General features: G+C 36.8%; 2 long non-coding RNA genes across 2 annotated transcripts in view; one reads left to right on the forward strand and one right to left on the reverse strand.

Annotated features, from left to right (window-relative positions):
• Positions 1 to 2,540, reverse strand: part of LOC145542955 (uncharacterized) — a 36,461-nt gene extending 33,921 nt beyond the window's left edge. Inside the window, exon 1 of the long non-coding RNA XR_014080309.1 lies at positions 2,379 to 2,540. This is a non-coding gene — a long non-coding RNA (uncharacterized LOC145542955). The remainder of the gene's footprint in view (positions 1 to 2,378) is intronic.
• A 15,870-nt stretch (positions 2,541 to 18,410) lies between these two features.
• Positions 18,411 to 19,691, forward strand: LOC145540920 (uncharacterized). The gene is made up of 2 exons (XR_014078639.1): positions 18,411 to 18,604; positions 19,465 to 19,691. It is a non-coding gene; the product is annotated as an uncharacterized LOC145540920 (long non-coding RNA).
• Positions 19,692 to 27,739: the final 8,048 nt, after the last annotated feature.

A 27,739-nucleotide genomic window follows, 5' to 3' on the forward strand; every position in this document is an offset into this window, starting at 1 on the left:
GTGCAGAGCATTCAGTTTACAGACTGTTATTGATTTCCCTCCTATCGATAAAAAAGTTTTTAAAAAGTTTTACATAGGCTCAGTTTATCATACACTAAAGTGGATTTTAGTAATGATCCAGAAAGCAAAATATCTTTGATGGTTTGAATATTAAATAGTAAAATAATGAAAGTTTCAGAAAAAGAAGCCATGGAAGAATGTTTTTATATTCTTGGGAATAGAGAAGATTTTTCTAACCATTATATGGAATACTGAATCCCTGTGGAAAAGACTGATTTGATTATATGAAATTATAAAGCACTATTAAAAAGTTAAAGATTGGACAAACTAGTGAAATTAAGTCAATATTACATTGGTTAATATTCTTAATATATTAATAACTCTTACAAATAATTAGGAAAAATGACACCTGAAAAAATGGCAAAGTATATGAACAGGCACTTTAAGGAGAGTGAAATTCAAATGGTTATTGAAAATATGAAAAAGTGTTCAACCTCTCTACCAATCAAAGGAATGAAAACCCAATAGCAAGGAGATTTCATTTCTTAGTTATCAGACTCCATTCAAAAGTAGGATTGTTTTCATTCATGTCGAGTGTCAGAAAATGTGCTATCTTCTGTGTCTTTTGTGAACTGTCAAATTGAAGACAGGGGTAAAACAGAATTTTGTCAGTTTCTTTGAAAATCTAAGAGGTGTGTATTCTTTAATTTATCAATTCCACTTGGGATTTATCTTACAATAACACCTCTAGAATAACAAAAATATTTATATATTTTGATGGTCACTAGAGTACTGTTTATAAAATTTACTGTTCCCACATTCTGAGATTTATAAAAAAATTTCAAGAATAACCAAAGAGTATAGCTTTTACCCAGAATTCTCAAATATTAACATTTTCAATTAACAATAATCATGCTTTGCATAAATCTCATTGGCTATGGTACTGCCACTGAGCAAACTCAAATATTAACATTTTATCACAGCTCTTCTCCTGCTTGTTCTTTTCCTCTCAGTCTCTCTCTCTCCACATACACTCACACACAACCTTTTTTTCTGCACTGAGAGTAAACTGTTGATAAAGTACTCTGTTACTCCTCAATACTCCATTGTGCATCTCCTAATAATTCAGAATACTTTCATACAGTCTCAGTACATTTATCAAAGTTAAGAAATTAATGTTGATTGTTCAGTCACTCAGTCGTGTGACTTTATTTACCAAAAAATTAAAAGTGTGACTTTATCTAAAAAAGGCACTGGTCAGAGTTGGCCACAGACCATAGCTGGTCTATCCCTGTTCTAAATGCCTGTCTTCAGGTGGACAGTCCTGGGAGGCACCTTACATAGGCTTCTGAGGAGTCCCAGTGGCATTGGAACAGTTGCCCACAGCAGTGACATGGATAATATCCCTTTATATTGGCTTTTTCTCCTTTTCTTTTTCTACATGCTTCCTATTGTTGTTGCTTTGTTCAGCTGCTCAGTAGTGTCTGACTCTTTGTGACCTCATGGGCTGCAGCACACCAGGCTTCCCTGTCCTTCACCATCTCCCGGAGCCTGCTCAAACTCATGTCCATTGAGTCAGTGATACCATCCAACCATCTTGTCCTCCGTTCCCTCCTTCTCCTCCTGCTTTCAATCTTTCCCAGCATCAGGGTCTGCCTACAGTGCAAGAGACCTAGGTTCGAACCCTGGGTTGGGAAAATCTCCCAGAGGAGGGCATGGCAACACATTCCAGTATTCTTGCCTGGAGAGTCCCCACGGATAGAGGAGACTGGCAAGCTACAATCCATGGGGTCGCAAAGGGTTGGACACAACTGAGTTATTACTCTCTTTGTGGATTCCCTGGTGGCTCAGATGGTAAAGAATCTGCTTCCTGTGGTAGCTTCTAAAATCAACCACAAACAACTAAGTCAGAATCTCACATCAAGTTTCTGGGTTAAATTGTTTTGTGAATGAACTGTGATTAAGTGGAAAAGATAGCATCTGCCTGATGACTATGGGGTCATAAAAAGACTGAAATAAATTTGTGGATTATGCTATAGACAATAACTCACACTCCAAAGAGGACATGCCTGCATGCTCAGTCATGTCCAACTCTTTTGTGACCCCATGGACTGTAGTCTGCCAGGCTCCTCTGTCCATGGGATTCTCCAGGCAAGAAAACTGGAGTGGGTTGCCATTTCCTTCTTCAAAAGAGGACATAGCTAAAGTGTAAAATGAATAGGAAGGGAGGTAGCATCTTACTCTATTTTTTATTGTCAAAACTACGTAAATGATCTCCCATGAAGAGTGTAGAACTTGGAGGCTCCCTGACATTTCACACTGAAAAATAAATGATACAGAGCTAACTTTAGGGAAAATGCAAAATTTGTCTTTAGTACCTGTATATTCCCAATTAGGTCCTGCTCATTTCCTCTCTCATACCAGCATCCCGCATGCTGCTTTCTGATCCTCCCAAACTCCTCACGGCTTCAGAAATTCATTCATTCAAAAAATAGTTGCTACATTCCAGGCACTGTTCTTGGTGCTGGAGGCACAGGAGTGAACAAAACAAAGTCCCTGCTCTGTAGGAACTAGTGTTTAAGCAGCAGGAGAATGACATAAATAAATGTGCAATTAGTCAGGGGTGGTCAGGGCTATGAAGTAACAATAAAGGTGGGAAAGTGGGCTGGAGGGTTAGATGCCATTTTGTATAGTATGCTCAGGGAAGGCTTTTTGACAGGGTGTTCTTTAAGCAGAAACTTGAATAAAAGTGTAAAAGGGATGACCTTTTTGAAGCAGATGCAAGTGTCCTGAGGTGGCAGCAGACAGGAGGTCAGTGTGGATGGTAGTGAGTGAGGGCAAGAGGGTAGGAGTTGAGACCTGAGAAGGGAGAAAATGTGGGGGCAACAGGAGGGAGAAATAGGAGGAGATAATAAACATTGATTTTACTCTGAGGAAGCAGAGGAGTTGAGACAGTTTATTTTAAAATGATCCCATCAGCTCCTGTATGTGGAAAATACACTGGTGAGAGGCCAGGTGGGGGGGCGGATTTCAATAGAAAGCTATTAGAACAATCTGATAAGAGAGCTGATGGTTTAGGATATAGGATAAAGTGAAAAATGAAAGTGAAAGTCACTCAGTTGTGTCCGACTCTTTGTAACCCTATGGGTTATACAGTCCACGGAATTCTCTAGGCCAGAATACTGGAGTGGGTAGCCTTTCCCACATCCAGGGGATCTTCCCAATCCAGGGATCAAACCCAGGTCTCTTGCAGTGCAGGCGGATTCTTTACCAGCTGAGCCACAAGGGACGCCCAAGGGATGGATAAAGTGAAGGTAGAGTAGTTCTGGGTATAATCTGAAGGTAGAGTTGACAAGATTTGTCAACTGAATTAGAGCTTCCCTGGTGGCTCAGAGTAAAGAATTCACCTGCAATGCAGGAGACAAGGGTTTGATCCCTGGGTTGGGAAGATATCCTGGAAGATATCCAAGATATCCTGGGAAGATATCCACCCCAGCATTCTTGCCTGAGAAATCCCATAGACAGAGGAGCCTGGCAGGCTACAGTCTGTGGGGTCACAAAGTGTTGGACATGACTGAGTGACCGAGCACCCACATGCCAGGCTTATGATTAAGGCTTATGAGAAAAGTTGAGTAAACATGGATAATCTTGAGGTTTTTGCCTGAATGGTGAGAAGGCAATTTGCATTTTCTGACATAGACAAGACAGTAAAGAGAAGGCTTGGAAAGAATTCAAATGGTGTGCTTTGTCATGTTAGATTTGAGATCCTATTCTATATCATGAGAAGGAAATGGCAACCCATTTCAGTATTCTTGCCTGGAAATCCCAGGCATGTTTTCCAGAGGAGCCTGGCGGGCCATAGTCCATGGTGTCGCAAAAGAGTCAGACACAACTGAACAACTAAACAACAAAACAATTCTACATCAAAGAGGAGATAGGATATACGAGCCTGGAGTTCACAGGAGAGATTGGGACTGGAGATAAAAATATAGCTGTTCCTTTGTAAATCATATTTAAAGTCATGGGGCTGGATGTGACCACCTGGAGTGGGATTGGAGTTGGAGTGATGAAGAGAGAAGTCCCAGGATCAACCCAAGGCACTGTAATGCTGGGTCAGGGAGAAGATGCAGTAATGCACATTGGCTTTAAGTTTTAGGATTGTGTGTGTGTATGTGTGTGTGTGTGTATGTGAGATAAGCTAGCAGTGGGATATGTTCATATATTTTGCTCTTTCTCTTTCTACCTTTATCAAAACATACCCACATCTCGCTGATGTTGTAAATGAAATCATCCTAATATCCATAGCATCAACTCCCAACTAAACTGTTAGTATTTTAACCAAACCCTTAGGTGTCTAGGATGCAAAAGGTTAGAATTATAGGGTATGCTCTGAAAGGCCAGTGGAAAGAAATATTTTGAGATATTGCAGATATGGAGACTGAATACATACTAATAACATAAAGGTAAAGCAATCTGCAGCTTGAAGTTAACTCTAAAAGAAATACATCTGGAGTAAAATAATCCCATCATCTTAAGTAAAGAAATCAAAGTTTAAAATTTTAGTAATGAGACTAAAAATACCAGAAATTATGCTTTAAATAGAGAATGCACAAATGAAAATGAAGGTAATGACCACTGGCAAAGCTATCAGTTTAAACATATAAATATTTCTTTTCTTATAAAAATATAGCTGAAGATTAAAATTAGAAGTAACCAACTCCTTATGACATTCAATTTTGATGTACCACATTTAAGTGGAACAGGCTCTTTTGGTTTTCAAAATTCTTTTGGAATTACTGGGGAACTCAAGTGTGATAGGAATAATTGGAAAAGATTCTTAGAACTAGGGGAATTTGTGGGAAAATTTTTAGCTCTATTTTTAAAAAAGTATGTATTTTTGCTTTACTCAATGAGACATTTTGCTTTTGAAGAACTTTGTCACTGCTGCCTCTATAATTATTAAGCACCAATTTTGTGTAAAATTTCATGACTTTTATCTTATCCTTACTTATACTATATGTATCTAGATACTTCTTATGCATTTAATCACGTATGGTTTCAGTTACCAGAAATATTTAATAACACGTCATTTTAATTTAAAAAGGTAATCAATGAACAAGACAATCATTACTAAGAGGCTGAAAAAGTGTATATTTCACTACTTATCCAGTTCTTTTAGTATAAACACATAGAAGGAGGAATATAACTGTCAGCAAAGCATATATTATACTGCAGCAACAAATAATCACATCACTGTAATGGTCATAGCCACAAAAGTTTCTCACTCATGGTATATGACCATTGCCAGCAGGCTGTGGCTCTCCTTCATATTTCCTTATCTTCAGGAACAGGCTGAAGGAGCTACTTTTATGTTGTTCTTGAGGCAGAGGAAAGTGACACAGCAAAGCATAAGCTGGTTCTTAATAGCTTCCACACAAAAGACATCCACTTCTGCTCTAAGTTTCATGAACACTTCTAAGTGAGACAGGAAAGAAATGTATAATCCTCCCACAGGGAGGACCCTGAAATGAGGGCCTCTGGGGGGAGAGGAATCAATATTTGGCAAACTGAAGTATAGTTTTCAATAAAGGATAAAGAGTTGAAGTTCAAAAATTCTCTGTCTTTCCGCTTCTCCAATATTATGACTAAACTACTAGTAATATATCTTCTCTTTTTTGATTCATTATCTGGTACTTTTCTCCACTAACTTACAATGTCCAATGAAATATTTCTCAGCAACCAAAGACCCTAATCAGCCTTTCAAATTTATCTTAGGTTTCATCCTATTGAGAGTAAGAGCAAATTCTAGGACCTGGACCATTGACATTCTATTCATGGGATAGTTCTTATCTAATCCTTCTGTATAATAGTTGAGGCTCTTGCACTTAGGCCTACTCTCACCTAACATCATTTATTCCAGATCTATGCTACCTAATCTCTGCCTTTATCTCTTCTTTGAATCCTTCTGATGAAATTTTTAAAGAAACCACACATTTCTTCATACTTGTGATTATAGTAAAAAAAAAAAAAATATATATATATATACAGACACACACACATATATATACCATTAGAAACTGATGGGGATCTGTGTCCATTGATGTCTTTGTGATGTCACTGGCTAGCTTTTTCACTTGAGGCAAGTGACTGACACTTTAAGAACCTCAGTTTTCTTATCTGAACAATTGGAGGATCAAATTAGTATATGGAAAGTGCTTTAAGAACTCTAAAGAAGGAAAATGTTGGTTGATGTTGCGGTTGCTATTGTCCCAGATGAGTTAGGAATCTGTGATTCTGGCATGCTATTAATTCCAGAATGAGGGAAATAACAAAGAGATTTTATGCAATCCTAACGTGTTGTTTTCCTTCACATTTTCTGGGACTGAAATATCCTATTTTGGAAAGAGACAGGATGATGAAATAAATGGGAAAAATCTTCTAACCTACAGGTACGGCATCACTGTACTGTGGACACAAAAGAGTGGATTATAACAAAATGAATGTCTACTTGTCAAGATTCCAATTGCTTTTGTCTGCCAAGAGCCAAGGTTCCCAAGTGACTTGGGAGAAGCAGCCTTTACGCTAGCACTCTTGTCTCTGCTTGTGCACGTGTCACGTTCGGCTCTTTGTGACCCTGTGGACTGTAGCCCGCCAGGCACCTCTGTTCACGGGATTCTCCAGGTAAGAATACTGGAGTGGGTTGCCATGCTCTCCTCCAGGGGATCTTTCTGACCCAGGGATCAAACCCACGTTTCTTATAGTCTGCTGCATTGGCAGGTGGGTTCTTCCTAGCACCCCCTAGGAAGCCCCTTGTCTCTGCTTGGCGTAGCTGTTAACTGATCAGCTCCTGAGGTAGCTAATCCACAGTGATAGGGCTTATTTCTACATGTCAGGATTTCTGATAAGACTGATCTGCTATGCTTTCATATATATAAAATACCAGGTCCTAAAGATATCAAGTCTGCATACATTGGGAATTTAATAATTTTCATGTACCTCTTTAAATTTTCCACCATATGGAATAATGATTCTAAGGTATTGGCAAGTCAGCAATAATAGTAATCAAAGTTCACTATAGCAGTTTACTTTTACAAAAGATCTTTCTCATCCCATTTGGTGCTGGCAAGGCTATATCCAAAGGAAATCTGTATGAACTGGGAAGAGTATTTCCCCAGATTTTTTTCTGCTTAAACCAAAGAGGAAAACATCTGGTCAAACTCATTTATCACAACTGTTTGTCTGTAGTATGATGGTTTCCTTGGCCATATTCTTGGCTAATTTGTACTTGCCAGTAACTCAAAGACAATAAAAACTAATAAAGTAGAAAAACAGATTTCAAAAATTTCAGTGAAAAGACAGTACATTTCTAAATTAAGAGTTATAAAATGATACATGGCATACAATGGGTAAGAGATTTATTTCTTTTTTAGAAAATATTTTTGAGAGTTTCAGGTTTGTAAAAATGTCATTGAAAACTACCTCAAAGAATAAAAGGAAGCACTAGTAAAAAATAAGTATGATTGTATACAGAGTTTTCTGATTAACATCTTCTGTTTAAAAAGATGTGCCAAAAATAAAGAGACTTAAAAATAACAGCAAATTTAAAAGGGTGGCACAAATATCTAGAAATAATATAGGAAAGACTAAGATCTGGAATAAACTGAAGTTTTGAAAAAAGTTACAGGAAACAACCCAAGTGACTTTTTAAACTATTTTAAAAGCTTAAAGAGCAGGAAGAGCAGGAAAAAGAATAAGAAGATTTAGGCTCAATGTTAGAGGAAAATGATTTCAGGTTTCTATACATCACAAACAATATCTGAGCCTGTTTTGCTTCCACATTTTTCAAAAAAAATAGGAAATCATCAAATTATAGAAGGACTCTTAGTCCAAGATATTTAAGAAGGTAATATGAAACTTCTGATAAATGCAAAGCAGCTTTAGTCTCCAGAAGCAGATGAAGTGTCATTTCAGGATGGCAAAGAAACTTTCATCAGTTATCCAAGATTTTCTATTGATATTAGCAAAATACCAAAAAAATCATGAGTCCTGCAAAGGTTTCTGGAGAGTTGAAAGATAAAAATTTCCTCATTTCAGAGAGTAAAAACCTATTCATTGTGAGATGGTAGAACAAATTATTATATAAATAATTAATATTTAGAAAAGAATATAAGATTTTACGTGACTACTTTAGGATAAAAGATTCGAAAGTATTTTATCAGAGTTACTAGACTGGTAGGGACTGAATGTAAAGACTGGTATATGATAATTTTAGAAAAAAGAATTACCTCTCATGATATCCTTATGGAGAAGCTGGTTATGTAGGTCGATAATAGTTCAGATATATTCACAGCTTATTTAACATCTGTAGCTAACAACATTGATGGCTCAGTTCAGTTCAGTTCAGTCGCTCAGTTGTGTCCGACTCTTTGCGACCCCATGAATCACAGCACACCAGGCCTCTCTGTCCATCACCAGCTCCAGGAGTCTACCCAAACCCATGTCCATCGAGTCGGTGATGCCATCCAACCATCTCATCCTCTGTCGTCCCCTTCTCCTCCTGCCCCCAATCCTACCCAGCATTAGGGTCTTTTCCAATGAGTCAACTCTTCGCATGAGGTGGCCAAAGTATTGGAGTTTCAGCTTCAACATCAGTCCTTCCAATGAACACCCAGGATTGATCTCCTTTAGGATGGATTGATTGGATCTCCTTGCAGTCCAAGGGACTCTCAAGAGTTTTCTCCAACACCACAGTTCGAAAACATCAATTCTGTGGCGCTCAGCTTTCTTCACCGTCCAACTCTCACATCCATCATGACCACTGGAAAAACCATAGCCTTGACCAGACAGACTTTTGTTGGAAAAGTAATGTCTCTGCTTTTAAATATGCTATCTAGGTTGGCCATAACCTTCCTTCCAAGGAGTAAGCGTCTTTTAATTTCATGGCTGCAATCACCATCAGCAGTGATTTTGGAGTCCAAAAAAATAAAGTCTGACACTGTTTCCACTGTTTCCCCATCTATTTCCCATGGAGTGATGGGACCAGATGCCATGATCTTAGTTTTCTGAATGTTGAGCTTTAAGCCAACTTTTTCACTCTCCTCTTTCACTTTCATCAAGAGGCTCTTTAGTTCTTCTTCACTTTCTGTCATAAGGGTCGTGTCACCTGCATATCTGAGGTTATTGATATTTCTCCCGGCAATCTTGATTCCAGCTTGTGTTTCTTCCAGCCCAGTGTTTCTCATGATGTACTCTGCATATAAGTTAAATAAGCAGGGTGACAATATACAGCCTTGATGTACTCCTTTTTCTATTTGGAACCAGTCTGTTGTTCCATGTCCCGTTCTAACTGTTGCTTCCTGACCTGCATACAGGTTTCTCAAGAGACAGGTCAAATGGTCTGGTATTCCCATCTCTTTCAGAATTTTCCACAGTTTATTGTGATCCACACAGTCAAAGGCTTTGGCATAGTCAATAAAGCAGAACTAGATGTTTTTCTGGAACTCTCTTGCTTTTTCAATGATCCAGTGGATATTGGCAATTTGATCTCTGCTTCCTCTGCCTTTTCTAAAACCAGCTTGAACATCTGGAAGTTCACGGTTCACGTATTGCTGAAGTCTGGCTTGGAGAATTTTGAGCATTACTTTACTAGCATGTGAGATGAGTGCAACTGTGCGGTAGTTTGAGCATTCTTTGCTCAAACTATATTGACGTCTATATCACTTTAAATATTGGCTATCTTTGTTTATCATGAATAGAACGCATATGAATATTGAAGATGCTCCTTTCTTCCTGATATTGCCTGGATTTCAATGGCAGCTATGTTGGTAGTAATGGAATCTGTTACCCACCTCAGGGTAAGCATGGATCCCGTTGAAGGCTACAATAGGACATATAGGGAGAAATTAGGCTGTGTTCTAGTCCTAATTGTGTCTCTTGGGAGCTGTGTGGCCTTGCAAGTACCTTCATCTCTAAAATAAAGGTATACCAATTGGTATAAGTCAATCTTACAGGTGGTTTTGAGGTTTAAAAAGCTATACAAATACCTAGGTATCAAAAGGCAAGACAAGAGTATCACCTCTACCTCTGTTTCAATCTGGAATGAAGGCAAATATGGAAGATCACCATGGAAACAGAAGACATTAGAAATAAAAAGTGTGGCAATGGTAGCCTCAGAATTCAAATCTGTCAAATTATATTTGACAAAAAATATCAGACCAAAAGAAGATGGAGTTAGCAGGAAAAAGGGGCTGTTGCTTAGACTTAGAAATGCTAATATACAAGCACAAAGCAGTAGGAAAAAGCAAAGGAGTTCATGCAAAACAATCTGCAGTGATTAGTTGACCACATGGTTAATAAGAATATTGTGAAAAGTTTAGTTTCCTTCAGTCTGAGATAGACTACCCTGGTCAAATTCCTGGGATTTTTAAGAGATACATCAAAGAGTTCCTTTGCTCAATTTAGCAGCCCTTCCCTCTTAATTCTGGCTTCCCCCATGACTCAGCAGGTAAAGAATCCACCTGCAATGCAGAAGACACAGGAGATGTGGGTTCAGTCCTTGAGTCGGGAAGATCCCCGGGAGAAGGAAATGGAAACTCATTCAAGTATTCTTGCCTGGGAAATTCCACAGACAGAGGAGCCTGGGGGGCTACAGTCCATGGGGTTGCAAGGAGTTGGACACGACTGAGCAACTAAACACACACATGCCCCCTTAATTCAAGAGAGATATCTAAGGTCTGTCTCATGACCAGTAGAGGCTGGCAGGATCAGGAAACTATGATCTACAGGAAGAGTGGAAGGAACTAAGGTTAACTTTAGGAATCAGACTGGTGAAAAATCTTACTAGCTGTCTTCAGTTATCTAAAGGATTGTCAAGTGTTGTTATAGGGTTAATTTTCACTCGGTGCCATTCCAGAGAGCAGAGCAGGAATCAGTGGGTATAAAAAAAAAAAAAGCAAAAAAGGATGCAGACTGTTGGTTCACAGAAACTACTTTATAATAACACCTCAATCTGTACAATACTAAGAAGAGCCATTTGGTGAGAAAGTAAGATCTCTATTGCTGAAGTTTTCAGCCGAGGCTGGCTGCAATCTGTTAGAGAACCTATACAATACACTTTTGCTTTGGGCTGGACCTTAAGATTGTTACCAACTCTGAGATTCTATGATTTTATTAGAAATTTGTCTTTATTTCCAAGACTATTGTATGTCCAAATGTTTATTTTTACTTCTCTTGTTACATAGATATCCATAGACAGTTTGCAATAGAAGGTATATTATTTTTCTGCCCACAGGACATCTTGCAGAAGCTAGTCAGCCCTTAAAAACTGCTGATTTACCATCTTAGAGGTTTCTTTACTCCACAGAAGTAATTTATTGCATACAATTATGATATATAATATCTCTGGCTTATTAAGAATGAAAAGGCCATGTTTCTGTACTATTATGGTTGAGTTTTTCACCTTGGAAATGCTTAATGTTCATAGTTAAGGTTACTATGGTAACCATAACTCAATTCTTTGTGACTATAAATTATTTTTTATTCCTATATGTTGACTTTGATTCTTTATGTCCATGTGATACCTAGCTATTCAAAGTGACAAAGTATAATCTCTTCATAAGATAAGCTAAATGGGTTAAAGATCTTTCCCCCTCATGATTATAAAAAGAACTATTTGAAGTAGATAGTTACTAGGAGCTAGAATAGAAAAATTAGTCTGTTGTGTGATAAGGGAGTCAAAGCAGAGGGTCATGGTAGATTACAGCATGCACTGTAGTGAAAATAAAGTGACCAAAAACCGGTAAAATTATATTGTAGGTAAATGGATAAACTGTGATTAGGGATAAAAAATGCCCTAGCTGTATACAAGTACCTCCTCTTTCTATGCCCATGGTAGCATCAATAATTAATGATAGCACTTTTAAAAATTAATCTCAAACAAGTCTTCAGATCCTTTACAGCATGATATTATAAGAAGTGACCATTAATTGATCTCAGATCTTCTCAATTCTCATTTCTCCTAGAAATACTTTAATTGTAAATGTAGAAAAGGCAATAGTTTCCATAAATTTTCCATAGATCAGATTCTACTATTCCTGGGATAGATCTAGGCAGTTGGTTGGGGGATTTGCTAAAGGAACAATGATTCTGACATTAGTGGTTCCATAGCAACCATGTTTTATTGAAAAGATTAGACTTAGAAGGGATCCCTAGATGTGGCACTGGGGCAAAGAACTTAACTTCTCTGAGTTCTAATTTCTTGATGTGTAAAATGTACATAGTAACATCTATCAGTGTTTCAGAGGAAAGCACTTTGGACATTTTATGACGTGTGCTCTATGCTGGGCTAAGAGGTGAAGGGAAACGTACATTTGTCAAGTCAGCTAGATCAACCGAACCAATACTGATGATTAATGAGGTCTGGACTGTTGCAGTCACATTATCTTCATATTCAAATAACTATGAAGTTTACACTGTACATGTTGTGGTTTATGCTGTATGACCCAAACGAACTTGGATTAAGTTTAACTAGAAATTAAGTTTAAATTATTATAATTTGTTTAATTTTCCTAGCTAGGTTGAAATTTCCCAGAGGACAGAAATAACGTTTAGATTTTGTGTCTGCAAAAGTGCCTTGTATTAATAAGATTTGAAAAATTTTTGTTAATGTAAATTAAAAAGTTAGTGATAAGACACAGGAAGAGTAGTTTCAAGCTAATATAGCCTAAACTATATGCAAAAATATAGGTTAATGCTCCTGGTTAGAGAATATCATGACACAGGCCTAAACTACAGCATAATGAATATAGCAAATTAATAAAATACCACTATAGAAGACTATAGAAAACTGGAGAAAGAGTGGTTAAAATCCATTTCCACAAATTAACAAATAACTATTTCTGCTACATTATCCTGAATTTTCTAAAATTATTGACTATCAGATTAGGCTGCCTATAGAAATAATACACTCCCACCTAGGTACTGAAAAATGCCAGCATTTTTCTTATATTATTATCTAGATCATTCTCAACATCATGTTTATTAATGTGTATTCCTTTGGGCTATAATTAGCATATTACATGTAGATATGTCTGCTTTAAGTGTTAGTAATAGATTTTGTTGTTGTTGTTCAGTTGGTAAACTGTGTCCTCTTCTTTTTGCGACCTCCTGGACTGCAGCCTGCCAGGCTCCTCTATCCATGGTATTTCCAAAGCAAGAATACTGGAGTGGGTTACTATGTCCTTCTCCGGAGGATCTTCCCAACCTAGGGATCAAATCCGTGTCTCCTGCATTGGTAGGTGGGTTCTTTACTGCTGAGCCACCAGGGGAGCATAAAAATCCAAATGACCACAAGTGGGAGAGATAGACTGTAGTATATCCATGCCATGGAATACTCTCTCTCTCTCAGTTGCTAAGTCATGTTCAACTCTTTGCAATCCCAATGACTGTAGTCTGCCAGGCTCCTCTATCCCTGGGATTTCCCAGGCAAGAATACTGGAGTGAGTTGCCATTTCCTTCTCCAGGGGATCTTCCTGACCCAGGGATTGAATCCACATCTCCTGCATTGGCAGACAGATTCTTTACCACTGAACCACCAGGGCAGCCCAATAATAGATTACTAAAAATTATGTCAATAATAGTAATAAGAAGAAAGAAAATATCTAGAAAGCTATATATTATCAGATTGGGAAAAATAATTGCAATAACACAAGAACAGTAATTTCTAAAATGCTATCAGGTGAAATTCATTTGGAATGAAGACCTATGCCTGATTCAGAAGAAGATAATCATGAAAAGAAAACTTAGGAGAAGTGTAAAAATGTGCAAAAATGTAATAAGAAAGAAAGCCATATCTGGCTGAAAAGTTTAACTATTGCAAATGTTAGAAGGAATTTCTCCAAAACAGGTCCTTAGTCAAGGAGAACTATGAGACAATAAAAGAGAATCATACAAGACTAAACAGAAATAAATAAACAATGAGTAGAAAAAAATGGATCAAGATTGGAAAGGATTGGATTGCCATTGGGAATGGCAAGGATTATGATAGTATTACAGACCTCATCAGAGAGGCTACTTTAGTTCAGGATCAAATCTCTCTTTATAGGTAACCCTGTATAGTTTTACTGTCTGGCGTATGACTACTGAGGTTTGTCCATAATGATTTTACTTAAAAATAAAGTTTCATTTGACAGAAAACAACAAAATTCTGTAAAGCAATTATCCTTCAATAAAAAAATAAATTTAAAAAAAGCATAAAAAAATAGTTTCTTCTGGGTATTTTATCACCAGAGTGTTTACAAGAGTTTTCTAGGTTTCCAGATAAGATTAAGAATTGTAAGCAGTCTCATGTTTCCAACTTGCATCCTCTGACTACTTGACCACAAGGGTCTGATACACCAATAAGTCAACAATAAAATTCATAAAACCCATCACTTGTGAAAATAGATTTAATCAGGTGCCTTGCTTTTGTTAAACACCATAGCATCATTCAAGTTCTGACTGTTCTTTAGCCCATCACTGCATAGATATAGTAGAACTATGTGAGTCTTGAAAACAGTAGAAATTTTTAAGTCGTAACATTTTCTGGTTACCAAAGTGTTAGATGTAGGAACTTCAGAAATGAGATAAAAAAAAAAAATAAAGAAAATCACACTGCAATTCTGCCTTCCCAAGATAGAGCCTCTGGTTGATATGCTTCATGAGCGACAGGCTCAGGTCCTTCTTGTTCACCACTGTACCCACAGTGAAGATCCCAGTGCCTGGCATGTGGTAGTGGTAATAATATCACTAAATAAAATAAATGCTGTTAAATAAAATAAATGTTGGCATTTTGGTGTATGCCCTCTTAGAATTCTTTTATATGCAAATATTTTTGAAAACAGATCATCACGTGCACATTTGAATCCTTGAACATAATTGAATTCTGAACACTAATCTTGGATTGAGAATACATTCTCTTTTTCCAATAAGATTTTGCAGATTAATAAAGTATGAGAATTAGGATGGAACTCAGTGTATTTAGTCCAAAGCTTTCACATTAGATACAAAGGAAAACAATTTTACAGTGGTCAAGAGGTAAAAACGGGTATTGCAAAATCTAGGCCTCTGGAATTTAGCCAGACATTTTTCTGCCATATAATATGGCTCCTACACAGTATCTTAATCCAAGCTTTTCGAAATTGAAAATTCATGCTTCTTCAAGAATTTTGGTCACTTATTTTTGGGTATTCCTTTGAATACTTGTCACTCTGACATAAATTTAAAGGTGTTTGGCTAGGGCTTCCCCAGTGGTTTGGTAGTTAAGAATCCACCTTGCAATGCAAGAGACACAGGTTGGATCCCTGGTCCGGGAAGATCGACTAGTTGGATCCCTGGTCCAGGAGGATCCCACATGCTATGGAGTAACTAAGCCTGTGTGCCACAACTACTGAACCCATGTACAGCAACAACTGAAGCTTGGGGCCTAGAATTGGTGCTCTCCAACCAGGGAAGCCATCACAATGAGAAGCCTGCACACCACAACTAGAGAGTAGCTGCCTCAGCTAGAGAAAGCCTGAATGCAGCAATAAAGATCCAGCACTGCCAATAAATAAATAAATCTTTAAAAAAAGTGTATGGCTAAATCCTCTGTGAAGAAATTTGGTGCTAATCACCAATCTAGGTAATTTCAAATATTTATTTTTTCTGATATTCAATAAGCTATAGTTATTTTAATATTTAAAATTAAAATTTTCTGTTCTACTCAAGATACATACATATTTATTACTATAGCTTGATGCATGTTTTGAAAACTTCAGTGGCTTTACCATTACTGAAAAAGCTAGGACTCTCCTAAGTTACTATCCTTAAGTCAAGCACCTGCTTTTCGCAAACACTAGTAAGTAATTAGAAAGATTTATTTTCCTCCCAAATATTTTCACTCTTCATGTACACTGTTTCTTGTACTATTTGTCTTATTTGACATAACATGATTTCAATTAGGTTTTTAATGATCAAGATACATGTTTCAAGATTTTGAAGGTGAGTAGTTCACAAGTCCGTCCCAGCATTTCCTGTCAAAACACTAATGCTTCAGGCTATTTAAGTGGTAGACTCAAAAAAGAAAACTGAAATTAAAATCATTAGCACAATGTCATTGTGCAACATTATTAAATATAATCAGAACAAACCAAGTAATAAGTGCAGTTCTACACTTATCCCAACTTGCCTGTCTCATCCTAGTTAAAAATGATTTGCCATACCAGAAATTTACAACTAGGTTTTCACGGAAGTGAACCTGGGGAATCTCTAAGCCATTTTAGCTCCTTCTCTTTCCCGCATTATTCAGATTTGCTAGACTTACTGAACATGAAGAAAATGAATGTTAGTAACCAGTTCCTTTCCACCTCATCCTCCCATCCTTTTAAGTCCAGGTTTTTTTTCCCTCTCTCCTTAACAATATTAACCCAAGATTGCAGTTGTGAGAGTGTCTGTGCCCTTTTCCTACAAAATGAAAGAAATGACAAAGCTATAAAACAAATCCTGACTGTGATAAGTGAAAAGAGAGAAGGAAGAAGAGGAGGGGGAGGAGGGTGGGGGAGAAAGAATAAATGATATCCTATGATTTAAAGTGGACTTTCATCTTCTCTGCTGGGCTTAGTCCCTCAGTCATGTCTGACTCTTTGCAACTCTATGGACTGTAGCCAGCCAGGCTTCTCTGTGCATGGGATTCTCCAGGCAAGAATAATGGAGTGGGTTGCCATGCCCTCCTCCAGGGGATCTTCCCAACCCTGGGATCGAACCCAGGTCTCCCACACTGCAGGAGGATTTTTTACCGTCTGAGCCACCAGGGAAGCCCTTTCATCTTCTAGCATTGCTTAAGTTATTTTTCAACCTTAAAATTCTTTATTTATTTACTATCTGAGAAGTTGAGGTAAACCGGAGCTGGAGTAAGCAATTTCTACTTATCCTCTCTCGATCCTTTCATTCCTGGGCTGTCATCATTTACTCTTCTCCAGCCGGAAACTATTTGCAGTGGTGCTTCTAGCTTAGCGTTCCCTCTAATTGCTGTCCATCTGTTTCCATTAAGTGTCTAAGCCATTTGTCTCATTTAAATATCTCTCTCCTTTTTTCTAAACACTTCAGATCAAATTCTGACCTCAAATATTTACATAACATTTTCCTAGATTTCTGCATCTGAGGACAGTGTCATTTTGCTATTATTAAAAGAATGTTAATTCAGCACCTTTCACACTGTGAGTGCTAAATATGCAATTACTGTTACTTTGATAGTATGGTAGTAAAAAAAACGTTGAATCAAGTATTAAGTTCTTCCTTTTATAAGAAATTCTGTAATTTAAGGACAATAGTTTCTTCTCTGATCCAATGTCAAGATAATTATTTTGACAAATTCTTTTGAGATTTTTAGATCATAGAAATACGATTAAATAAAACCAGTCATCAGTTGGAGTTATCATAAGAGCTCCAGAGTATTCCTCCTGTGATCTAAAACAATGTTTTAACAACATCCCTTGTCTCCAAATTCTGTCTTGTTAAATATGAAATAAAAGTTTCAATAAAAGTTTTTCATCTAGTTAACTTTAAAATCGTTTGTAGCTTAAGATAGAGCCATTTGCCACTGTTTTTTTGCTAAGGTTCAAGTCCATATTTCTTGCCCATTAGGGAACTGGGTCCCTGTCTTGCACAGTTTTGACTCCTGTAAAATAAATTTTCTTAAACTTTGATGCTATAGCATTAGTCAGCTTAGAGAGATGCTATAAGAAAATGCCTGTGACACTTATCGCTAGTGTAGGGGTGATGTTGATGATGCCATTTACTATATCAAAGAGGGTCTTATTTTATAAGGATGCATGGGAGAAATGTCTCACATATGTCAGCACTGGAAATAATCACACCTCCTGAGCATCTGGACCTGACTGATCATTAACCCATCATGTTTTTCCCTTAAAGCTAAATTTGTAGCCCTTCTCTGGCAAGTACTCCAAGCCATGTGGATTCTAAACTACTTAGAGCTTCAACTTATTTTTCAAACATTCATTATTCTATTTATCTCAGTTTCCTTGGCTAATTATTTAATGTTATTATGTAGTTATTTATAATAGGATATTGTAATTGTGCTTGGGAGGAAGAGAGGTAGAAGAAAAACAGATGAGCCAATACAGTCACATCATTATTGCTTGCATATGTACAGACAACTACATATGTATGCTGCCCTGGTGGCTCAGACATTAAGGAATCTGCCTGCAATGCAGGAGACCTGGGTTCAGGTCTTCCAGGGGAAGATCCCCTGGAGAAGGGAATGGCAACCCACTCCAGTATTCCTGCCTGGAGAATTCTATGGACAGAGGAACCTGGCAGGTTATAGCCGATGAGGTCACAAAGACTGAGCGACTAACACTTTCACTTTCATGTTTATATACTTTGAAGTACATATCTCTTCGTGGAGAAGAAGAAAAAGCTGTAGTACAGAAAATGATGGCATTAAGGAATCACCAAGTTTACTTTCGTACTTTAAATTTTAATTTTTAACAATAATTTTCTTAAAGATGTAGAATTAGTATGTTTGAAATATAAACATAATATTAGTTACATATCTACATAGATAAAAGTAAGTTCTTGTATTTGTATAATAAAAATATTTTTGTTAATTAAAAAGTCACAATTTATAGGTGATACTAAAATTGGCCCAATTAAAATATTATTTGTGGTTTTCAGTATTCAAGTTACAGCTAGTTCTTAAATTATTATTATTGTTATTCAATTGTTATAACAAATCATTTATTGATGTTTATTTGTAAACTATTGAGGATCGTATAATTTTATATTTGTGAAGTTTAAAAAATTTACATGTCATTCATTCTCACATGATTCAATATTGTGTTCATCCTTTCCAATTAGTACTGCATGCTATGGATATTCTGAAATTCTTCCAGATCTCTTACAGCCCTCCACACTGCCTTAGGGTATGCAATATTGACAGCTTGATGTTTATTACTAGAAATCTGCTCTTAAATCTAAAACTTAAAATTTTAGTGTTAGCTCAACTGAAGTTCCCTTTAGTGGAAAGGCTAGACATAGAAATAAAATATAACTTTAAAATTTATAAAAGGAAAACTGTAAATGACATCCAATATTTGTGTGCCACATGGCACTATATGCCAAGGGAGCTGGCTACTTTCATAAGTTATAATTAATAAGATTCATCAGTGTCAGCAAATATGCCCAAGTCATTTGCAATTTGGAAACCTTCACCCTTCAATTAACTGATTCTCCATACAGTAATTTTGATCATGGGAAGCTTGTTCTAGTTATATAAATAAGAGTTTTTAAAAAAGTTAATTTCATAGACCAATAAGTGGGCAGCTAAAATATAAGAATTAAATTTTAAAAATGGTAATAATGATGACAATGACAATTTAGCACTTTACAGCATAGTGTTTTCTCATATTAGTATTTTTTTTTCCTCAGACTATTATTATCTCAAATTTACACATGAGGAAACTGATGAAGAACTCATCTGGGGTCAAATAACTTGGAATAGAATAATAGAGACATGAACAGAAGCCCTCTATTTCAGCTCTCATACTGTTTCCAGGATTTTGCCCTATACCACAGTTAGATATTAACTATAATATTCAACTTTGCTCAGGAACATCATTAACTGTTGTTAAATAAAGTTTAATTGAAGCCATAAATATTAATGTGGACTTTTGAGAACCTTTTATAATTATAGTAATTAATATAAAGCTTAATGATTTTTAATTTTTAAATTTGTGTCAAGTCCTCTTTATAGAACACATTTGTCATTCTACTATCCTGAGCAGTATGAAAGGGTCCCTGCTGCTCTTTTCCATGGTTTACACCATAGAGAATTCCCCTTCTAGAAGCATTTCATCACAGATTAATACCTGAAATTTAGAGCACTTTTTTTCCTGCATCTTATTAATAGCCATGAAAAAGTAAAGGGGTCATTTTGAGAGAATCAGTGATATCCAAAAGATAAAATACTAATTTCTTTTTAAACATAGCATGTTGAAAACTACCTGTGGTATTTTTAAACTGCCTGGGTTCTGAATATTGCTCCATTAATTAAGATTTAGGAGGTTCTGGGGGCTCAGAAACTGGCCTTAAAATAACCTTACCATTAGAATAACATAAATCTTTGGGTTTATTTTGCCTTTATGGGGCTCAAAAGAGTGTCACATTTCAGACGTTGAACTGCTTTTACATTCTTTAGTGTAATACGGTATTATCAGTGCATGCTGCACTCTAGAATCTTCTAGGGTAATTGTGATCATCCTAACTCAAAAAAGTCAGAATCATTGGGGGTAGGGCTGAAAATTGAACATTCTAATATTCCTTGCTTAGTTTTTAATCTGCAGTCAGGGGTTAAAAACCATTAAACCTACAGGGAACTCATATGGGAAAGGAATGACTGTTTTCTTGACCACAGAAATTTCTATATAAGGCATTTCCCTGTGGTTGGTAGCTAATCCTCCTGTGCATTGCAGTTTGCTTTCAGCTGCCCTTGACAGAGCATGGTTCTTCTAACTGGAAGTCATTTAAGTCTCTCTATTGTTTCCTAGGAATGCTCCTCAAATGAAATGAAAGCAAAAGCTTTTCATTTTGAAATAATTATAGATGCATAGGAAGTTGTAAAGGTAGTACGTGGAAGACCCGTGTACCCTTCATTCAATTTCTCCCAGTGGCCCATCTTACATAATCATAACATAATATCAAAGACAGGAATTAGACATTGACATGATGTGTGTATAGAATTCTATGTTACTTTACCTCATGTATAGACTCGTGTAACCATCAGTGCAGAACTATTCCATCACCATAAAGATCTCCCCCTCCCCCCTTTGATAGCTACATCGAATTCCCTCCCTTCCTCCCATCCTGGCTAATCTCTGGCAACTATTAATCTATTTCTTGTCTCTAAAATTTTATCATTTCCAGAATGTTATAGAAATGGACTGTATGTACCCTTTTGAGATTTTTTTTGTGTTTTTACTTAGCATAATGTCCTTGAGTTCCAAGTTGTGTGTTATCAACAGTTCATTTCTTTTTACTGTTCAGCAGTATCACATTTGGTTGTTTCCATTTTTTGTTTCTTACAATGAAGCTGCTACAATAATGTTGCATATCTCCCAGATAAATGCTCAGGAGTACAATTGCTGAGTTGTTTGGCAAATATATGTTTAATTAAGAAACTGCCAAACTGTTTTCCCAAGTGGCTGTGCCATGTTATATTCCTACCAGCAATGTACAGTATATCAAGTATCAGCATTCTGGCTAGTATTTGGTGTTGTAACTAATTTTTTTTAATCACGCTGAGACATATATAATGGTATCTCATCATGGCTTTAATTTGCATTTCCCTTTTAGTTAGTGACGCTGAACTCTTTTCACAAGCATACTTGCCGTTCGTATATCATCTTCGATGAAAGGTCTCCTTATGTTTTTTGCCCATTTTCTAATTGGATTGTTTGTTTTTACTGTTCAGTTTTAAGAGTTCTAGATGAGTGCTTTGTCAGATAGTTTCTCATACTCTGTAGCTTGTCCTTTCATCCTCTTAACAAGATCTTTCACAGGGCAAAAGTTTTTATTCTGATGCAGTTGAATTTATCGACTTTTCACTTTTATGGATTATACTCTTGGTGTCATATTTATGAACTCTTCACCAAGTTTAGGTCACCCCTAGTTTTCTCCTATGTTATTTTCTAAATATATGATTTATTTTTAAATATGTGACTTATTTTTAAATATATGATTTTATATATTTTATTTTTAAATATATGATTTGAGGTTTTATTTTGGAAGTGGTTTGAGGCTTAGGTTGAGGTTTATATTTTTTTTGCTTACAGATGTCCAGTTGTTTCAGTGCTATTTGTTAAAAAGCTTATCCTCTCCCTCCATCAAATTCCTTTTGTACTTTGGTCAAAAATCATCTCCTCTCTTGGTCTCTGTGGATACCACCTTGGCTGGGAGGAGGGACACCTCCTAACTGCTTCCTAAAAGGCTTCCACCAGCACTATTGGGGTGGCCTGGTTATTACTGAGCTGTGGTAAAAGTCCTGACTCCAGTAGGCCTCCTCTGACAGCATCCTAGCGGGGAGGGTGGCGCCTCCTTACAGCCTGGCACGGGGTGAGGCTGGGGGGTGGGAGTGAGGGGGTGTGGGGTGGGGAAGCCTAGACTCTCCGCTGGGCCTTTGTTTGCAGGGCAGCAGGCTTTTCTGTGGTTATTGTCTCAATGTTGGCTGTCTTGCTAAGCTGTCCTTTTGCTGGGCTGTTGGAAAGGAGGGCAAGCTTTTCCGGGAGGTTCTTTTTTTGTCTTTGTCATTAGCATTTTTGGGTTGCTGGCTTCTTCAGTATCCAGCCAGAGATGTATGAGGTGAGAAGAAAATGAAGGGAATTCACCACCATGTAGATCCTGGGGCTCTAGTTCCCTAGATTGCCTGCCTTCTACCTTTGAAAATCTTCCTATGTCGGTTTAATCTATAATGTCTAGGATGTTCAGTTGCACCTAGTGGGAGGAATAGGGAAAAATATTTCTGCTCTCTTCGTTCAGACACCCTTCAGGCAGCATGAGTTTTGAATGGGACACCTGGCTTATCGTGTATATGAGATTTGTCTTCAAATTTGATATGAATCTAGCAGCAGTTTTTGAAGGCTATGATAATATACAGAAAATAAACTTTACTTACATATATAATAATAATAGTTAACAGTTCTTTGGCACTTAACCATGCTCTATGTTACATGAAACTCACAGTAATACTATGTCATAAGGAATGATGCCATTCTTCCTTTTTTTAAAATCAATGGTTGGTTCTTCAGCAGTTGGTTGGGATTCTGATGTGCTTGTGAGAGGAGGTGAGCTGAATGTCCTTCTACTGCACCATTTTGTCTCTTTCTTCAAAATTTAGCTCTTTTAATAGAGAAGAATAATTTTAAGTAATCAAAGACTGCAAGTAATAAATTCTTCCTTCTTTCACTTTACTTTAGTTGTGACTGTTGGTCTGACACCTTCTGAAAAGTGAACCCAGTTTTCAGGTGGCAGTAGTACTGCACCCTTGATGGTCCCTCTTCAAAGAAAATTGTGTTACTCTTTTACTAATGAATAAAACAGGGTCAGAGAGTTAAATCAGACTCCTTTTGTTACCTTAGTCTTTCTAACTTCAAAACTTGTGCTCTTTAATCATAATGCAATATTTTTTAGCTGTACTTCCAAAGTTTCTCAGAAAAATGCAGTGAAAAAAATCATATTAGGAGCCAAGAGACACTGTATTTTCATACACATTTACACAAAATTTATTCTCTGAATCTGGGAAAGTACTTTCAACTTTCTGGCTCTCAGTTTTCTTAACTTTAAAATGAAGGGTTAATCTTCATTTTTAAAATCTTTACTTGAGTAATAATTTTATGACTATCTAAAAATACAGGGGAAATATAATTCGGAATTTCAAGGTAGGAGGGGATTTCTGAGCAGTTCTTGGAGCTGAATCTGTAATAGTGGAGCTAGTAGTGGCAGTGCCAAGTAGGAATGAATTAAGTAGGCTGTTTCAGATCTCTCATCTTCTATCTTTAATGTTAATCACCAGATGTAGCTTTCCAAACACCTGTTTCTGAATACACAGGTTATGTGACTCATTGAGTAGCTCCAGTAAGACTTGAGAGGGTCAAGGATGAAACGACAATACAAGGAAACCAGACATTGGGTTTTAATGTGGGAGGTGTGTGTGGATATATGTGCAGGAAATCTGCTGCTCCAAGTGTGGCACAGGGTTATTATATAATTGGTGCTTCATTAAATGGTGAACATCAAGAGTTACTGTCCAATTAAGCTCATCTATGTAACATCATTTATGATTGTTTCATTATTTTGTGTCAATCATCTTCATAGAAAATGCTTTGCCCATCAGTCCATTTATATTATTTTATGTTCCAAATGCTTCAGTTTTCTGAAAGGGGGAACATATTGCCATATGAAAAGATAATGGATCTGTACATCTGCTGAGTATTCTTATTTTCACAGAACAACTTCATACGTACAAGAAAAATAATTCAACATGAGTTCTATGATTTTTTTTTTCTGTAACTCCCCTTAGCTGTTATCTTTCTTTAAAACTATATTATATAAATATCTAGGATTGAACAAAGCAATTTTTAACAGATGTTTACTGAAATTTCATAAACCTTTGTAAAACACCTAAAATTTTCCTGGATGGGTGGTAGGTTTTGGAGGGGATAATAGTGTATTGCATAAATGGGCTTTGCTAGAAAGATAGGTACATGTTAAAATAGTAAGTCTGCATATATAAACATTTTTTCCTAAAATTTTTTAATGATACTATATACACCATAGTCTCTTTTTTCCTTATGTATTAATTTTCTGGATAGATGGATTAAATAAATTTAATAACTTTCTTTGCTATAAGATTTTTCCTTTAAGGTTATGACAAGCCTAGACAGCATACTAAAAAGCAGAGACATTATTTTACCAACAAAGGTCGGTCTAGTCAAAGCTATGGTTTTTCCAGTAGTCACGTATGGATGTGAGAGTTGGACCATAAAGAAAGTTGAATGCCGAAGAACTGATGTTTTTGAATTGTGGTGTTGGAGAAGACTCTTGAAAGTTCCTTGGACTGTAAGAAGATTCAACCAGTCAATCCTAAAGGAAATCAGTCCTGAATATTCATTGGAAGGACTGATGTTGAAGCTGAAACTCCAATACTTTGGCCACCTGATGCAAAGAACTGACTCATTTGAAAAGACCCTGATGCAGGGAAAGATTGAAGGCAGGAGAAGAAGGGGATGACAGAGAATGAGATGGTTGGATGACATCACCAACTCAATGGACATGAGTTTGAGCAAGCTCCAGGAGTTGGTGATGGACAGGGAGGCCTGGTTTGCTGCAGTCCATGGGGTTGCAAAGAGTTGGATATGACTGAGAAACTGAACTAAACTACATTATTAATCTTTAAGAAGATTTTTAATATGTACTATTTGCCAAATTTGTTTACCTTCTGAACTTTTTTTCTTTTATACTAAACATAAGTCATTGAATATTCTATGAACTGGATTTGGATAATGGTATATAAACAAATTTATTTTCACCATCCATATTCAAAGTCTAAATTACTGTAAAGTAGGATTATTCAAGAAGGTTCACAGGGAAGATGAAATTAGCCAAGACTGGATTTTCAGGTTGTTTGAGATTTATATTCACTCCTTTTACAGACACCTTTTATATGTAAGAAAGGAAAAGGTAGTAATTATGTGACTCCTTATTCTTTTCCCTTTTATTTTTCCTTTCGCCTCTGCTAATTGGTCAGAGTGTTGATATTTACAGGACTCTGATCCGACTCTAGGAGAGCAATTGTCAAAGGAATTAATCAAAAAAGCAAGCAAGCAATTTGTACAAAAATATTTATAACAGCACTATCTTAAGTAGTGAAAAAAGAGAAAAAATTTAAGGCCATAAATTTGGAGACAATTAAGAAATCTACCATGGAATACCACAAGGGCACTGCAAAAGATAGACATGTGGACAAATGTACTATTAGGTTTTGTATGTTAAAAAATATGAATCCAAAATCATAGAAAGAAAGAAAGTGTATTAGTTGCTCAGTCATGTCCTACTCTTTGCTACCTCACGAGCTGTGGCCCACCAGGCTTCTCTCTCCATGGAATTCTCCAGGCAAGAATACTGGAGTGGGTTGCCATTCCTTTCTCCAGGGGATCTTCCTGACCCAGGGATCGAACCTGGGGCTCCTACATTGCAGGTGGATTCTTTACCATCTGGAGCCTGCCGATTACAATCTAAATTGAGAGAGCTCAAAGAGTTATGTGGCAAATATAGTGGTGTATTTAATCATTTTTTGCATAGTTTTTTGTTGTTTGGAATAATAATTGTAAAAGGAAAAAATGTCATCTAGTTTCCCTCTCTGTCCAAGTCGGGTTTGCAGAAAGCAAGTGTGGAGATGGGCTTTGGAATGAGAGATATGAAAGGAAGCAGAGGAAGCAAAGCTGAGCATGAGGAGAAATTGAACCAATGCAGACCAGTGTATCTTGGACCAATCCAGCAAGAGTTATGCAGAAATACTGCCCTTCAGAACTGTTTGCCTTAGATAGAAATGCTGAGGGCCCTTCAACTCCACTTCTGCTCATCCAGCAGATATGGGCAGCCCTGAGAGGAGTGTAATGTCAAGGAAGGTGGTTCTTTACACCTAAGGTGGACCCTGAAGGAGGTGGAAGCTGGCAGCAATGATGACTGCATTCCCTAGAACCAAGTAGCAAGGGTTCCTGAAAGGATTCTGGCAGAGCATCTCTGAATTTACCAAAAATCCCGATTACCAAATTCTGTCAAATTGCACTCAAATAACCTGAGACAGAAGCCATTACCAAAAGATTTTTTTTTCTAGTTTTTGGAGGCTTTCCTTAGTGGCAACTAGATAATGATTCCCTTTGCCGTAGTTTTAGTTCAAACTGTCAAGTTATTCTATAGTGTTCCGGACTGTAGTTACTGCAGATTATACAGCAATCTCCAAATGCCAGGCAGAGATGAAGATGAAACTAGTATTTAACATTAACGGTCAGAAAACGTTTGGCTCTGTTGAGATGGTAACATTCACAGTCACATTTTTGACACTTTGCAGAGGAATAACTGTGATTAGTTTGGATGGAGCAGAGATGATCCTCACTCATTTTTTGTACCATTTTTCTCTCAGTTGTTCCCTGGGCAACTACCTCCTTCACAGAACCCAGAGAATTTCTTCATTCTATTTGTTGCCTACTAATTAATGCAAAAATCCATGATCAGAAAAATACCAACATTTTAAAGAAGGATGAGTGACAGAGCCATACTGAACCATGTTAGAACCAGAGATAAGAGAGAAAAATCTACAACATTGGCCCTATTTTTATTTAAAATTCTGACACTTTGTTCACCGTGGAGTTTTTGCACAAATTTTAAATTTTAAAAACACTGCATTAGAATGTGATTCCTTTGAATTACCGAGCTCCTGGCACTCCTAAATTTTGCACCTTGTACTTACCTCACCCTAGTCCCAGTCCTGGTAATTTAAAAACCCTCTTTGTTCAAAGTTTCTGATTGTTACCTGTGGGGGGGCGGGGGGAGCAATTGGTCTAGTAAAGGATGAATTCTCCATTACTAGAAGTGAAACTCACAATACTCAGAGGCAGTAGTTTTGTATAATAAGAAGTGAAAGCTTTCAAATAGCCTGTAGAGTTTCTCTTATACATCAAGCAGAAAGATCTCAGTTTCTAGAACATCAGACATACTTTTTGTAACTCAGGGGGCTCATGGCCCTGCCGTGTTTAAATTATTCTCACTCATTAGCCTGATGGTGAAACTCTGTGCTATTCATCTAGGCCTTCTTCCATATTCTAGTGCCCTCAACTCCCAAGAAGGTATTAAATTGTTATTCCTGATACTGAAAAAAAAGCAGCATTCTGAAGTAAGAAAAAGATAAACCAATAAGTATTTGAGATATTTCCTTTTACTTTAGAATTTGTTGTTATGTGAAGAGTAAAATCTTGACCGTACTAATAATGTCACCAATCTCTATAATATAATTTTATAACAAAATTGTACTTAATCATATACTTGATAACCTAAACAGTATCTAAAAATGACCAACTATTATGTTTAGTACTAGGACACCTTTAGTACATTAAGACATCTTTATTGAATACTAAAAGATATATTTGAATTA

Source organism: Giraffa tippelskirchi, chromosome 3, assembly GCF_054371585.1.
Source record: "Giraffa tippelskirchi isolate mGirTip1 chromosome 3, T2T-mGirTip1v1.2.pri, whole genome shotgun sequence".
NCBI lineage: Eukaryota > Metazoa > Chordata > Mammalia > Artiodactyla > Giraffidae > Giraffa > Giraffa tippelskirchi.